This window comes from Cupressus sempervirens, chromosome 4 (assembly GCF_028749045.1).
Source record: "Cupressus sempervirens isolate cs-2001-9-10 chromosome 4, ASM2874904v1, whole genome shotgun sequence".
NCBI classification, from domain to species: domain Eukaryota; kingdom Viridiplantae; phylum Streptophyta; class Pinopsida; order Cupressales; family Cupressaceae; genus Cupressus; species Cupressus sempervirens.
The window spans coordinates 824,132,220-824,148,801 of record NC_143121.1 but is presented as its reverse complement, the minus strand read 5'-3'; positions in this window follow the sequence as shown (position 1 = coordinate 824,148,801).

The window sequence follows — 16,582 nt, the reverse complement described above, 5'->3', positions numbered from 1 at the left end:
TTTGGCATTGGTTTCAAGGAAAGATCTATTTGCATTTGCAAGTTATCCATTTTTCTTTCTTGCTGCCTGTGAAACCCTCAAAACAAGGGTTGTGGCCAAAGAAATGGCCCTAGTTTGAATTCCCACCGTTGGAATTTTCTCCAATTTGGTATGGAGCAAACTAGGGCAATATTTTACCATATGACAAAAGCTTGGAGGTAGGAGGTTGTAACAGGTAATTTTAAGAGCAAGCCCTAGGTCTAATAAGACCCATGTATTAGACCTTGTTTGTTACAATTTGATAAGTTAGAGTGAAAAAGGGAAGTTGGGACTTGGTGTAGAGGCAAGGCATCTCAAATTTGGCTAGGAGGACATAGTGAAGTTGAAGATTTGATCCATGCACCCATATTTTTAACCCTTTCATTGTAGACCAAGCCTAAAGTTGCTAATTAGGCCTGAGTGCATAATTGATGTTAGGGTATGCTAGAGTGGAGTAGAATTTTGAAAATTTGGAGTCTTTTGGCACTTTGAAAAGGATGTTTTAATTTTCTTTTTTTTTTCCTTGTCCTTTGTAAAAATTTTGAGTTGTTGGTGAAAAACAGTGTTAAGAAACTTAAGTGCTTGCTAGGTCAGTTACAACAATTTGCATGGTAAATAGTTAGTCGGGTTTCCAACCCTTGTTACACCTTATTTTGGTCATGTTGGAGTTTTTCTAAACTATATTTTGTTTTTGGGAGTCCTAGAGGATCTAATTGCACTCTTGGTTGGGTGTGTAGAATAAAGGTCAAGTGCTGCAATATACCCTGTGACTGGTAACAACAAGTTTTCCTTAGACCTGATTTGTTTTGGGTTGTGTTGATGTTTGTTTTGGTTTCCATTTATGTTAGAGGGTTGGAGTTGTCCAAAACACTTAGTGTCAAGGTTGGGTGTATGAGGCTTTGAATGGTACAAGGGAGAAGTAACTAGTATGTAGCCTTATGTGATGAGTTGGGTCCATGAATTAAAGGAGTAGTTATAACAATAGATTAGTTCCTTGTTTGAAGGTGAATCAAGGCTTGAATGTTCTTGTGGAGAATAGAGGATTGGGGTGATAACTTGAATTACTTAGTTGTTCCAAGGTGCTAGGAGTTTGTTGGTGCTTCCAAAGTGTTACTTTGCATCATATATTGGTGTGGAGGAACACTGAGATCCAAGTTGAGGATTAGGAGCATAGAAAAGCTAGTCTATCCTAGCATTTCCCATCATAATATATTAAAAAATTGATACAATTTTTCATTTAGTAATACTTACAACTCGTGCTTGAAGTTTCAAAAAACCACCAAAGCCGAGCTTGTGTGTCCTGTGCTTTTCTAGTCTTGCCTTTGTTGCCTTTGATGTGTCAAACAATCTATGAAAAGTTTGAAATATGTTAGATAGCATAAATATAGAGGTTAATTAGTACATAATTACATTCTCAACAGTATCACATACCTTGCTCTACTCTCTACTAGTGTAATTTCTTTTTTCATGTCAGCTTTATACTTTCCATCCAAAATCAAAACCTACCACTTAGCCTCAAGAACATAGGGCAGATGCTCGTACCTGGGGTTAACTTATAAATTTTTTCTGTACTAGTCCCTAATATACTTCAAACATGAACCAGCTTTTTTAAGCAGCTTGTTTCTCTCGAATGCATGAGGTCCAAAAAGTTGGGTCATGCTCTCTATAAGATCATCCTTCAACTTTTTTTTTTGGTTATTCCACCTTTTAAGTAAAAAAAAACATGTTAGACTCATAAATGAAGTGAAGCAACCTTTAATATAGTTCAAGAAATGGATGAAAAGGAAAACTATTCTAGCAATGATATGAAATCAAAATAGTGGTTTGGGGTTTTAGTTAGGATATGATGTTCTACCAGGTACACAGGGTGGGCCTGAATATTCACAAACACTCATCACCAAATTTTCTCCAAAAAACATCATTCCCTACAAAACAATCATGGGATCATTAGTCGATGAAGAGTGATCAAAAACTAAATTGCTATTATATCACTATAGAATAATAATAACTTTAAAGTACCTGGAACTTTGGCTACTTTTAATGGAATGCCTTCATTGTTGCTGATGATCAATATGACATCCTTCAATGTTACCGTACTAGGAACATTCAGGAAATGATGTTGTAGCTCGTATTTCAAAAAGTTTCATAAGTTTCATAAGTCTTTGTCACAAAGTATAAAAGAACAAATGATAATTGATGTTAAAAAATTGTAAAAAAAAACTGTTTGTTGTTGTCATAAGACAGTTATGAAGGGCAGTTGACATCCAAGGAGTCTTTTTTCAGTTTGATGAGTTAGTTAGATGGGAAAAAGGCTTGAAAAGCAAGGTCTTTATAAGACACAAGTGTTGTATTCAATAAAAGGGGTGTGTGTGTATGAAGAAAAGATATAAATAAAAGAATTCTGCACTTCACTATCACAAGGACAATTTTCTAATTTGCAAGATTTAGACTAGTAACTCAATAAGGTTCTTGCCATTCAAAAGTTACTATTTTTATTCTTGAAGAGATTTTCATGTTTGGTTAACTTTGTGCAAGGGTTTTGTAAGTTATTCTCAAGCAAAACTACTTTTTAGATCTGTGCTATCATAGGAAACGTGACAGTCTGTCACTATTTTGAAGTAATTTGGGAAAATGTGCCTCTCCCACTTTTTGTGATTAAAATTTAACTTGTGGGAGAGGTAATAAGGCTTGTAAATATTATGACTTTAACATGATTTAGATGCAGGTGAGAGTGAACAAAGAAAGGAACGACAAGGTGATTATTAAACCAAATAGTGAAGGTGCATTTGGAAGGCACCACATGGTGAATATGATGATCTGAGGGTTGGAATGACTAAATACTACTTGAAACATTTGAGAGGGTTTTTTTAAAAGTGTTTGATCCATTAGAAATATTTTATAAGTTGATTTAGGGTCTTTTCTAGGAAGCCCTAGGCTAGAAACCCTTAAAGGGAGGGTTTGATGGAAAAGTATCTAGAAATGCATGGAGGTTTAAACAAGTTGAGGAATCCTACTATTTATTAGATTCCTTAAGGTTTTGTAAAGGTTTGGGAGGTTGATAACAAGCATAAAGGGTCATTGCTTTGTTAGGCAAGGGCTAATTAGGCCTAATGAATTATAGAGACAGCCATAGAAGGGTTCATCAGTCACAAGTTGAAAGGTTGATATTTGAAAGGGTTTAAGAACTCATTAAAGGTTATTTGAAGAGGTGGAGAAGTTACCATGGTGTTTGAGAAATTTGGAAGAAAAATGCAATTTTTTTTGCAAGGCAGGGCTAATAAGACAGTCCTACACAAGGCAGTTTTGAATATTGGTATAGAGTTGATGCTTGGTAGGGGTTGGAACTCCTTAGTTATGTTGTTTGAAGGTTATTGAGGCATTGGAAGGATCAAGAGAATCCTCGAAGACAAAGATTAAGTGTTGATTGCATGAATGATGAATTAGGAGTGTTCCCAATATAAGGGAAGTTGAAATATGGACAAATTGAATTGAAAGTTGTTCAAAATGAATCAAGGCAGTGAACTTGTTACAGAGGAGTGTTTGGTTGATATCCTAAAGTTAGGGACTTCTTATTCATCCTTGAGTTGAACTCTAGTTCCTTGAGTGGATTCCAAGACATTGTTGAATCCTCAAGTAACTTATGAAGGGTGACTATTGGGAAGACAACAAATCAGATATAGATCAGAGCTAATAATTACAACATAGTTTTGACAATGGATATATATATATATATATATATATATATATATATATATATATATATATATATATATATATATATATATATATATATATATATATATATATATATATATATATATATATATATATATATATATATATATATATATATATATATATATATATATATATATTGAAGATGATGAAAGCATTGATTACTACTAAGGAAGATAAAAGCAAGACAACTCCATTTATCATGAAGTAACTCATACACATTAGAAATGGAATCATACTTGATGTAAGTTTATAAGGCTCATTTGAAATATCAACTACATCACTATAGATTTATTATCACATTAACCATGCTATGAAATCAATGACATTATATTAGACAATTATTTCATCAATAAAAGCAATATTTATTCACATCTCATTGCATGATCAAGCACATGAATATGGTGCAAGGCACCTAACATAGGAGTTCTTGGGAACCCACCTAGTCCATCCTTCCTTGAAGCCCTAGCCTAACTTGATCAACTAGGCCTAGGTACCAAGCAGTAGTTTGGAGGGTGCTGGAGCAAGATCATCCTAGAATCTTTTGGGACTCTAGCAAGTGTCTTAAGAGGTGCCTAAAATAGTGGAGAAGTCCCTATGCCATAGAGGGATAGTTGGTGAAAATACAAGAAAATGGATTGGAAAGGCTACAAGGATTGTAGGCCTAGAAGTGCAAAGGATTGTTGTGGATTTGGTAGATTCCAAAAAAATTGAGGATTGTGGTTGGAATGAAGGTCCTGGTTGTTGTCACCATTGCTTGTGTTAGTGAGTGAAGTTTTTGAAGTGGATTGCCCCATTTGGGCTCAATAGTTGTGTATACACAGTGTGGGCAAGGGGGCTTATACCAAGTCCTAGATCCAAAAATTGGATTGTGAAAGCCTTCTAAAGGCTAGTAGAAGAAGTGGCTACTAGACTCTGCATCAAAATATAATTGCGATAATATACTACAAGAGAAGATGATCTTCAATATTACAATCTTTCATAACTAAAGACAACTAATTGAAGTTTCACCTATAACATAACCTTGTATATCCAAGCTATGAATGGAGTTGAGTTCTTATGGTTCAGAATCATAAAATTGTGAAAAAATTTAAACTTTGAGTGACTACCAAAGGGGGGTCATTACAATCTACATCGTAAACACATAACACTTAAACACATAACAAAAGAGAGAAAAAGAGGGATTTATGTACCAGTAGATGGTGCAACAGTCGATGCTTGTAAGCTACATGTTGCTGACTCAGCAGTCAGAAAGAGATTTGTGGTTGTCCCAGATGGACACAACATTTCCATAGGATACAATTGATTTCAAGCTAAAGAATAAAATTTTTAGAGCATGCATAAATATAGAATCTATGGACTAGCATGGACAAGATTGTTAGAGCATTAAAAAAAAGGATTGTTCAAGCATGTATTGTCAATGATTATGATCATTCCTATATATATTTAGTGGAAAACACAAGTGGGGAATGGAACATGCAATCTACCTAAACCACCTGCAACACCCTCATCATGGGAATGGGGCTCGAAATCATGCAAAAAAATTTGTAAAGACAACGCATCCATATTTTAATTAATGCCATAAAAGAGCATAACATAAAAACCATTATTGAACTCTTGTTATAATTAAAAATTTCATTAATACTTACTTTTAAGGTTTTAGAGGTGTGCAACAATTCAGATTCCCTATCTTTTATTTCCTGAGCAGTAGGCTTTATGGTTTCCAAATGTATAATTTCTCTGCCTATTTTCTTTAGCACCTTTTTAATCGAACTGATCGAGTCATCGATCTCTGCTAAATCAATATAGAAAGGATCCTCCTCAGGGGGGGCTGTTGAGGGACTGTAGGTTCCTTTCCCTCCCTCTAACCACTGGCCCTCTGTGACAACAATAGTATTAGTATTATCAAAATTACTCCAAAACAATGAAGAAAATAACATTAAAAAAATAATATTTTGCTTCTATCTAGTTTGCACAATTATAATGAGTTTTACCTGCTCATGTGTAGATGAGCTAGGAACATCGCTAGCATCCCCTCTGGGTAGTTGCTCCATATTGTGCCCCCGTGTCAAAGATCAAGTATAAAAATGTTAGCCAAAAATTTATTGACTAAATGGTATGTTTGAGTCATTGATTAGAAGTTGGTTTAATAGTATGTACCACCCCCATAATAGTAGCCTCGTTTGTATCTATGCAATTTAAATTGTAATCAATAAGTAGCTCTTCCCCTGCACATATTGATTTTATCATACAGATGAAGACACAATTTCCCTCACGTGCCTTAGATATGCAATTGGGTTGCTTTATAGTTGACCCAGGTTGTGTACTATTTATAAAACCCACAATATTCCCTGTTGCTTTTGGCCCTCCATCAATGTATATAGCCACACTTTTACTTTGATTATTGTCTTGCTGTTGTATATAATTTGTTGAGAGGGCATACCTATGCATACTTTTTTTATATTGAACAATATGCATCCAAATTTTGTAATGTAACATGGTCCAACATACTCCATCAATTCAAAAACTTTTTTGTAAGAAACCTTTATGTTGTCCATATAAAATAGGCCCAAACCATGTAATGATGATGGTGCTATGCGATATATCCTCTTGTTAACAAAAAAACAGTGTTTATTGGAGGAAGTTCCTTGGGTACCCAATGTTTCTATAGATGTTGGTACCTCAAGGGCACCTCGATGTCACCTTCTATCTCATCATCATAAGAACATGACCCCCCTTGAGCAAGGAAAAATTTCATGCGTTTATTGAATTTCCTTCTAGTCCTTTGACCTCTAGTTAATCTCCTTGTTCTAGATAAGCTGCATGTCTCACTTTCCTCTTCTATTCCTATATTTCCCTCACTTGAGGAAGACACTTCTGAAAAATACCTATTCGCTGGTACCTACAAATGGGAGAGATCTTAGAATATATCAATCTTACTATTGATAAGTGTATTAAATAGACTGTCTATAAGGAGTATTGACTTATACCTGTCGATCCATGAGACTGTGTGTTAGATTATGGTGACTGATCAGGAAAGTACTGTACATACTTCATAAATAGTGGGAGTCATTAGTAGGTATATGAGTCATCCAGGATTTGAGCACTAGAATGCTGTCAAGTGGATTCTCAGATATTTAAGAGGAACATCCAATAAGTGCTTACACTTTGGGGGCTCTACTACTGATTTACAAGGCTATGTTGACTCAGATTTGGTAGGGGATATTGATACCAGGTGGAGTACTATAGGTTATGTCTTTACTGTTGGTGGGGCAGCCGTGAGCTAGGTTTCTAGGTTACAAAAGATTAATGCTTTATCCACTATAGAGGCAGAGTATGTTGCTGCTATAAAGGCAGCCAAGGAGATGATATAGCTTTAGTTCTTCTTAGAAGAATTGGGACATCCTCAGAAGGATAATTATTTGTTCACAGATAGTCAGAGTGCCATTCATCTTGCAAAGAATTTAGCTCTGCATTCTAAGACCAAACACATATAGTTGCAGTACCATTTCATTCGGTTCATTTTGGAGGATGGAAAGTTAAAGCTGGAGAAGATACATACCAATGAAAATCTAGCAGATATGTTGACAAAGGTTGTAACACAGGAGAAGCTGAACTCCTCTTTAGCTTCGGTTGGTCTTTTAGATTGAACATGAATAAAAGAACAACAGAGTCCAAGGTGGTTTGATCCAGTGGGAGCTCCATGTGGTAGTGGTATTGGTACAGGATCAGTCTCCAAGTGGGAGATTATTGTTTAGTGTGGAGCCTGATCAGTCCCCAAGTGGGAGATTGTTAGATTATGGTGACTGATCAGGAAAGTACTGTACATACTTCATAAAAAATTTTGGGCCGTGGCCGACATGGTAGCTAACATATTATGACCAACATATGGCTGACATGTTCTAACCCTAAAATGAATAAAATACTTGTATAAAAAGGGTTTAGGGTTAGGTATTTTTTGTTATGTTGTGATGCAAAATTGGTTCTTGCGGCGGTATTGAGCTATAAGGGATTACAGATTGTAATCAGGTTGTAATCACTAGATTGTAATAAGATTGGACTTGCTATTTTGTGGACATAGCCTAGGGATTGGGTGAGCCACGTTAAATCTTGGTGCCTTGTGTTCATTTTTGTGTGTTCTATTATTTTCTATTATTGGTTATATTTGCATGTAGTTTTTATTTCTGTCTGTGGTTTATCCTAACAAGTGGTATCAGAGCGAGGTTGTCTTTTAGTTATCCTCTACAGGAAAGTCTCACGGTTAAGTGGGAGTCTCATGGTTGAGTGGGAGCAATGGCAGATGAGGGTAAGTTGAGGGTTGATAGGTTTAATGGGCATAACTTCTAGTTATGGAAGATGCAAATGGAAGACTATCTATATCAGAAGGATTTATGGAAGCCGTTGGAAGGAAAAGCCAAGAATCAGGGAACTATGTCAGAGGCTAAATGGGATCTTTTGGACAGAAAGGCACTCAGAAGCATTTGGCTATGCCTGGCACCATCAGTGGCATTTAATATAACAAAAGAAAAGATGATAGAAGATTTGATGAAAACCCTAGCAACACTGTATGAAAAGCCCTCCGCTTCAAACAAGGTATTTGTCATGAAGTATTTATTTAATATGAAAATGGCAGAAGGTGGATCTATTGTAGATCATTTAAATGAGTTTAATACTATTACTAGTTAGTTATCTTCTGTGGGTATCAATTTTGATGAAGAAATTAGGGCTCTCTTGATTTTTTGTTCTTTGCCTAAAAGCTGGAATGGCTTGGTAATGGTGGTGAGTAATTCTGTTCTCAGATCTAGTACCCTAAAATATGATGATGTGATCGGTGTTGTTTTGAGTGAGGAAACTCGTAGGAAATCCTTAGGTGGATCTACATCAGGAAGTGCTTTGAATGCACAAAGTAGGGACAAAACAACTGAGAGAGGAAGTAACTCTAGAAATTGTGGGAAATCAAGAGGAAAATCAAAGGGGAAGAGGTCTCAATCAAGAGGACCAAATGATTGCTGGTACTGTGGGAAACTAGGTCATAAAAAGAAAGATTGCTGGAATTGAAAGAAAAATGAAGGAGATAAATCAGATGGAGACAAGGAGGCAAATGTGGTAAGTAACAAATTCGAAGAGGATGCTTTGCTTCTATCTTTAGAAAGTGTCGATGATTCATGGGTTTTAGATTCTGGTGCTTCATTTCATGCTACACCTCATAGAAGTTATTTCATTGATTATGTCCAAGGGGATTTTGGGCTTGTTTATTTGGGGGATAATGAACCTTGTAAAATTGTTGGAAAGGGAAAAATTAAGAGTAAGTTGCAAAATTGGAATCATTGGCTACTACATGAGGTAAGACATGTTCCAAGGCTGAGTAGGAATTTAATTTCAGTAGGGCAACTCGGTGATGAGGGTTGTGTAGTTACTTTTAATGATAAAAATTGGAAGGTTTCAAAAGATTCCCTTGTAGTAGAAAAAGGTGTGAAAGTAGGCACCTTATATCTTTGTACAGGTCATATTGTTCCTTCTACTTTGATTATTTTAGAGAAAAATGAATGTTCAGGAACAATTGCTGCAGTTGAGCAGGGAGAACAAATAGCTGTTGTAGATTCTGATACAGCGCTATGGCACAACAAAATTGGGCACATGAGTGAGAAAGGTATGAAAGTACTTCATTCAAAGAAGGTTTTACCAGGTCTAAAATGTGTGAATATGGATTTTTGTGAAAGTTGTGTGTATGGAAAACAAAAGAGAGTGAGTTTTGTAAAGACTAGGAAGGAAAACAAAAAGGAGAAATTAGAGCTTGTGCCTACAGATGTATGCGGACCAGCTTAGGTATGTTCCCTTGGTGGCTCTCATTATTGCGTTACATTTATAGATGATGCAACTAGAAAAGTATGGGTTTATTTCCTTAGATAGAAATATGATGTATTTCAAACTTTTAAGAAATGGAAATGCTTGGTTGAAAATGAGACTAGTAAGAAATTAAAATGTCTCAGATCTAATAATGGTGGTGAGTATTGCAGTCATGAATTTGAAGATTATTGCTCCACTAATGGTATTCATAGATAGAAAATTGTTCCAAGGACTCCATAGGAAAATGGAGTGGCTGAATACATGAATAGGACTATAATAGAGCGCGCAAGGAGCATGAGGTTGCATGTTGGGTTGCCCTTATAGATGTGGGCAGAGGCTGTCAATACTATAGTATATTTGATTAATAGAGGTCCCATTACTCCTTTGGGCTATGGTATTCTAGAGGAGCCATGGACTGGGAAGAAGGTGAGTTATTCTTTTCTCAAGACCTTCGGTTGTGAAGCTTTTGCTCATATAGACTCTAGAAATAGAACCAAGCTAGAAGCTAAGTCAAAGAAATGTGTCTTTGTTGGATATGGCATTAATGAATTTGGCTATAGGCTTTGGGATTTTAAAAATCATAAAATTATAAGAAGCCGAGATGTCATATTCAATGAGAAAGTGTTGTACAAAGATCTGTTGCAGCAACATGAGAAGAAAGAAGATGATTATGTAGTGCTGGATGATACTCCAAAATGTGATGTTCCAGCCATTCCTCATGATGTGCAACAACCACAACAACGAATACCACACACACCAATGAATGTTAGACGATCAATGAGGAAAATTAGACCTCCACAAAGGTTTTCTCCCTCTTTGTATTCTATTTTACTTACTAATGCTAGGGAACCTGAAAGTTATGATGAAGCTGTGCAGGTGGATACTAAGATTCAGTGGGAGTCTGCAATGAAAGATGAAATGGACTCTTTGCTAAAGAATAAGACATGGGATTTGTGCAAGTTGCTTGCAGGTAAAAAGGCTTTATAGAATAAGTGAGTTTACAGGTTGAAAGAAGAGGAAGGAGGTCAGAAAATATTTAAGGCTAGGTTAGTTGTAAAAGGATTTGCACAGAAAAAGGGAATTGATTTTGATGAGATATTTTCTCCTATTGTTAAAATGACTTCTATCCATACGATTTTAAGTCTTGTGGATACTGAAGATTTGCATTTAGAGAAGCTAGATGTTAAAACAACCTTTCTTCATGGTGATTTGGATGAAGAAATATATATGGCTCAGCCACAGGGTTTTGAGGTCAAAGGTAAGGAGAACTTAGTGTACAAATTGAAGAAAAGTTTATATGGCTTGAAGCAAGCACCTCGGCAATGGTATCTGAAATTTGATAGTTTTATGCATGAGCATAGATATAACAGGTGTCATTCAGATTACTGTGTTTATTTTAAGAGGTTGGATGATGATAGATAAATTATTTTATATTTATATGTTGATGATATGCTTGTAGCTGGGTCTAACATGGATCATATTAACGGGCTAAAATGCTAGTTAGCACATGCATTTGTTACGAAGGATTTGGGGGCAGAAAAACAAATCCTTGGTATGAAGATTTGTAGAGATATGAAGAACAAAACATTGATGCTATCTCAGGTAGATTATGTTGAGAAGGTGTTGCAACATTTCTCTATGGAGAATGCTAAAGCTGTCAGCACACCTTTACCTGGTCATTTGAAATTGACTAAGGAGATGTGTCCTAAGACACAGGAAGATGAGGATAAGATGTCCAAGGTACCCTATGCTTCAGCTAGAGGAAGCTTGATGTATGCTATGGTATGCACTAGGCCAGATATTGCCCATGTAGTGGGAGTCATTAGCAGGTATATGAGTCATCTAGGATTTGAGCATTGGAATGCTATCAAGTGGATTCTTAGATATTTGAGAGGAACATCCAATAAGTGTTTACACTTTGGGGGCTCTACTACTGATTTACAGGGCTATGTTGACTTAGATTTGGTAGGGGATATTGATACTAGGCAGAATACTATAGGTTATGTCTTTACTATTGGTGGGGCAACCGTGAGCTGGGTTTCTAGGTTACAGAAGGTTAATGCTTTATCCACTACAGAGGCAGAGTATGTTGCTGCTACAGAGGTAGCCAAGGAGATGATATGGCTTCAGTTCTTCTTGGAAGAATTTGGACATCCTCATAAGGATAATTATTTGTTCACAGATAGTCAGAGTACCATTCATCTTGCAAAGAATTTAGCTCTGCATTCCAAGACCAAACACATACAGTTGTGGTACCATTTCATTCAGTCCATTTTGGAGGATGGACAGTTAAAGCTGGAGAAGATACATACCAATGACAATCCAGCAGATATGTTGACAAAGGTTGTAACACAGGAGAAGTTGAACTCCTCTTCAGCTTCGGTTGGTCTTTTAGACTGAACATGAATAAAAGAACAACAGAGTCTAGGGTGGTTTGATCCAGTGGGAGCTCCATGTGGTAGTGGTATTGGTACATGATCAGTCTCCAAGTGGGAGATTGTTGTTTAGTGTGGATCAGTCCCCAAGTGGGAGATTGTTAGATTATGGTGACTGATTAGGAAAGTATTGTACATACTTCATAAAAAATTTTGGGCCATGGCCAACATCGTAGCTGACATATTATGGCTGACATATGGCCGACATGTTGTAACCCTAAAATGAATAAAATAGTTGTATAAAAAGGGTTTAGGGTTAGGTATTTTTTATTATGTTGTGATGCAAAATTGGTTCTTGCGACGGTATTGAGCTGTAAAGGATTATAGATTGTAATTAGGTTGTAATCACTGGATTGTAATAAGATTGGACTTTTTGTTTGGTGGACGTAGCCCAGGGATTGGGTGAACCATGTTAAATCTTGGTGTCTTGTGTTCATTTCTGTGTGTTCTATTATTTTTTGTTATTGGTTATATTTGCATGTAGTTTTTACTTCTGTCCGTGGTTTATCCTAACACTGTGCAGGATGCTCCTAAAAGGGGTTCAGTTTCTTGCAAATGTAATTGAATTATCGTGAGCATAATCACATCATAATCATAATCAAATCCATCATAAGCATCAGATAACAATTAAAAACATTAAAAGGTACATAATATAACACTTAAATTAGGCTCACATTATAAGCCTACTAGGGAAGTAGGCCTAATGAAGGGCTAAAACTGGGTTTTTGTATCAGTTGATGAGTTGAGGGCTTAGTCACATTGGAGACATGCTATTTGAAGTTGTTTGATGTTTGTGGAGGTGGAGGAAACACCTAGTTAAGTTGAAGTCAGTTTTGGCACCTATTGGGGCATTGTGAGCATTTGATAGTTTGTTGATTAGATTGCTTGGATGAATCCATTGGATGGATTGAAGGACATTCATGGGATTATTCCAAAGATGTTGAACCTAAGGTGGCATAAGGATTTGGTGTGCACTCTGATAGGTTATGGAGTTGGCTTGGATCAATGAGAGGGATCTTATGAAGATGCTTGGTTGGTGTCATCATCATCATCATCCTCGCCATCATCATCATCATCATCATCATCATCATCATCATTATCATTGTCATCACCATCAACATCATCATCATCAACATCAACATCAACATCATCTTCATCATCATCATCAATAGCAGCATCATCATCATCATCTTCCTCTTCTTCTTCATGAAAATTTGTGTCAGGAACGTCATCTAATAACTGTCAATCATGATCACCATCTACATCATCTTCACTTCTTTGGTATCTTGTTCTTACATCGCATTATACTTTATCAGCCTTCCTCTCGGTTCATGTCTAACAAAAAATGACCAACCCGGTTTATGTGGAACCTTTGAGTAAAATACCTACTCACATTGGCTTGGAAGAACATAGGGCTCATCCCCAACTAGCTCAAATGACCTTGTATTAACCATTGTAAATCCATTATCATGTTCAATAATAGTTCTATCAATACTATTTAGATTAAGTCATAGCCTATAACATTTGACAATGAAGAGTACTAATTTGAAGGAACTAAAGTTACACTCAAGTATATCATCCAAAATACCATAGTATCAATTTTTAGACTCTCGAGGATGTAAGTCATTTCTAGATGAAATATTAGTCACTTGAAAGACTGTAGTTATTCCTAAATCACAAGTTTTCTTTGTGTCATCCAACACTTTGATGCAAATTTTTTGACCATTACAGAAGATAGCCTTGTAGTGTTTAACTTGCAATAATATGTGAAATATGTCAAAATTATTGTATTGTGAGTTGATAAACATACAGGTGATGAATAGATTTGTATACACTTGGAAATCTCTTAAACCATGTGTTAAATCTATTTCCCTTTGCATAACATTGGAATCTCCATTACGATGAGCTTCTTTAACCAATGAAGATACACTTTCCCATGTTAATGTGCGACTAGAATGTTGACATCGTTCAATCCATACCGTCATCTAATCAAGATTGTTTGCAATATAAAAATGTAGTGCATCCCACTCTCAAGTACCTGTACAAAAAAAAATAGACAACTTACAATCAATTTATTTTGAAGATTAAGAAATAGTTTATTACAGTAAAATCTTATAATTTATTACCTCTGACTTTCCTTAATGACCTTTTCCCATCAAGTACTCCCCTTCTAATTTTTTAAAAGGCTCGAGATTCCAAATGTGATCTATATGGATATTTGATGCAAACTTAGGAAGATATTCAGTAATGTACACCATAGTCTGGTATACCATATATCCCTCTACCATAGAACCCTCAGGATGTGCTCTTTGTCAAACCAAATCCTTCAAAGATTTCAAGTGCCTCTCAACCATCCACACTGACCTAGTGTATATAGGTCCACACAATTCAATCTCCTCAACTAGGTGTATGAGGTAGTGTTCCTGTGCATTGAAAGAAGTTGGAGGTAGGCACTTTTTCATTTCATACAGTAAATGAGAAATGTTCTCTTCCAATAGTTTATATCTTCTTTATATATTTATTTAGATGAAAACCACCTACATTAAGAGATTCAAGTCACAAAAAATATATAGATACGAGAATTTACAAAATAATATACAATAGATTACATAGCAAGAAAAAAATATTGTGAATATAATAAATATATACAAAAAATTGAATAGATATTATTGCTTACCTCATGTATTTTCCAAGATCGTATATCACTTGTTTGATGTTATTGTTGAAGTGCTCTGGGAGAGATAGAGGAAGCACGTACTGCAGTAATTATAAACCAATCATTTCATCATTTTCTAACATAACATAATGAACAATACACGTAGTTTATGAATATATTGTAAATACAGAAGAACATAACTTACCTTGATGACAGTATGCCAATCATGCATTTTGAGCCCTGGCCCAAATTCACTTTTTATTGATATGAGATAATTTATGTTCGTAGCAAATCCTATGGGAAATCAAATTTTTTGTATGACTTCTTTTATGGCATCACTTTTCTGCTCCGTTAATAACCAAGGAAGGGCACTTATATTAATTTGATCTTTGTTGCTATTTGAGTGAATGAAATTCTCCAATGCATGATTGGATTCATAAATGTCATTATAAATTTTGACAATTTTTTCTTTATCACGCCTTCCATCCAATATTTTCCACAATGTCTCTATTATATTCTTTCCAATATGCATAGTACCAAACAAATGCACAATTTGTAAGTGCTCATAGTAGGGCAACCTACTAAATTGTCTGGGATAGCTTTTTAGTCCGTTTGGAAGGTTGTCAGTACTGCCTTGATGACCTTCATGATCATCAATTACACAATTAGTAAAAAAAATTTACAATAGAAATATATAAATTACAAACATAAACTATTAGGTGGAATGACATTACCTTGATGATTAATTCTATTATATTCCAACTTCCATAGGTGAGGTGTCATTCTTCATGGCTTTGATGTAGTCTCTTCTTTCCCATTGAAAAGATGTTTTTCCATACTTCAATACTTATGATTCCTATGGAGGAAGTGTCTACACTTATCAAAAACCTGCTTTCCTAAACTTTTTGAATGACGAGATTTCATCTTTGGACCACAAACTAGATACGTAAATTTTCCCTTTGTTTGAAGACCTACAAGATAATGATATAATTGGATTATTAAATATGTTGATTTTTATAATTAGAATTATCGTGCGCAACTTGAATTCACTATAACATACCACAAAAATGTGTTAGCCCTGAGGCATCATGTATTGTCCATGCAAGTATTGCATGGAATTGAAATTGTCTTTGTCTTATTGGTCTAGACACATCATACATAGTGACACCATTCCATAAATCCACCAACTCGTCGATAAGAGGCTCAATCTATACATTCATATCTTTAACTTGATATTTAATTACCTACTTGAATGAACAGTAACATTACATAATTATTGTGACCGTTTTACTACAAGATTTGTAAGTACATGTAAATTAATAACTATCAAATGATAAGATACCTAGAACAATCATTGCCAACATAATGTGCTCCCTCTTTATTGACATCCATGGAGGAATGTTATTGTTGATAACAAAAATAGGCCACATCGAGTAAACAGGTCTCATGTCTCCAAATGGATTGACACCATCCGCTACCAATGAAAGCTTGAGATTACGAGGTTCTTCTTTGAATTGTTGCCACTTTTCTTCTATGTGCATAAATGCCAAACCATCTACAAGGATTCGAATAATGTCATCTCAACTTCTATTACGTGCATGATAATCCATAAATTGAGCCAAGCTACTATGCTTAAATAATTGTCACATCCATGGAATAATGGGGATGTAACAAAGAACCTTTTGAGGCACCTTTTTTGTTAGTCGATCTATTTGATATCTACTCGTATGACATACATGGCATTGTGTTGCAAATTCATGTTTTGTATAATATATAATATGATCATTGGGACAAGCATGTATTGCTTCATACTCCATTCCAATATCTTTCATAACAGCAAATAATTCTTGATATGAGCGAGGTAGGATATTTGATGGTGGTAATAGAAACT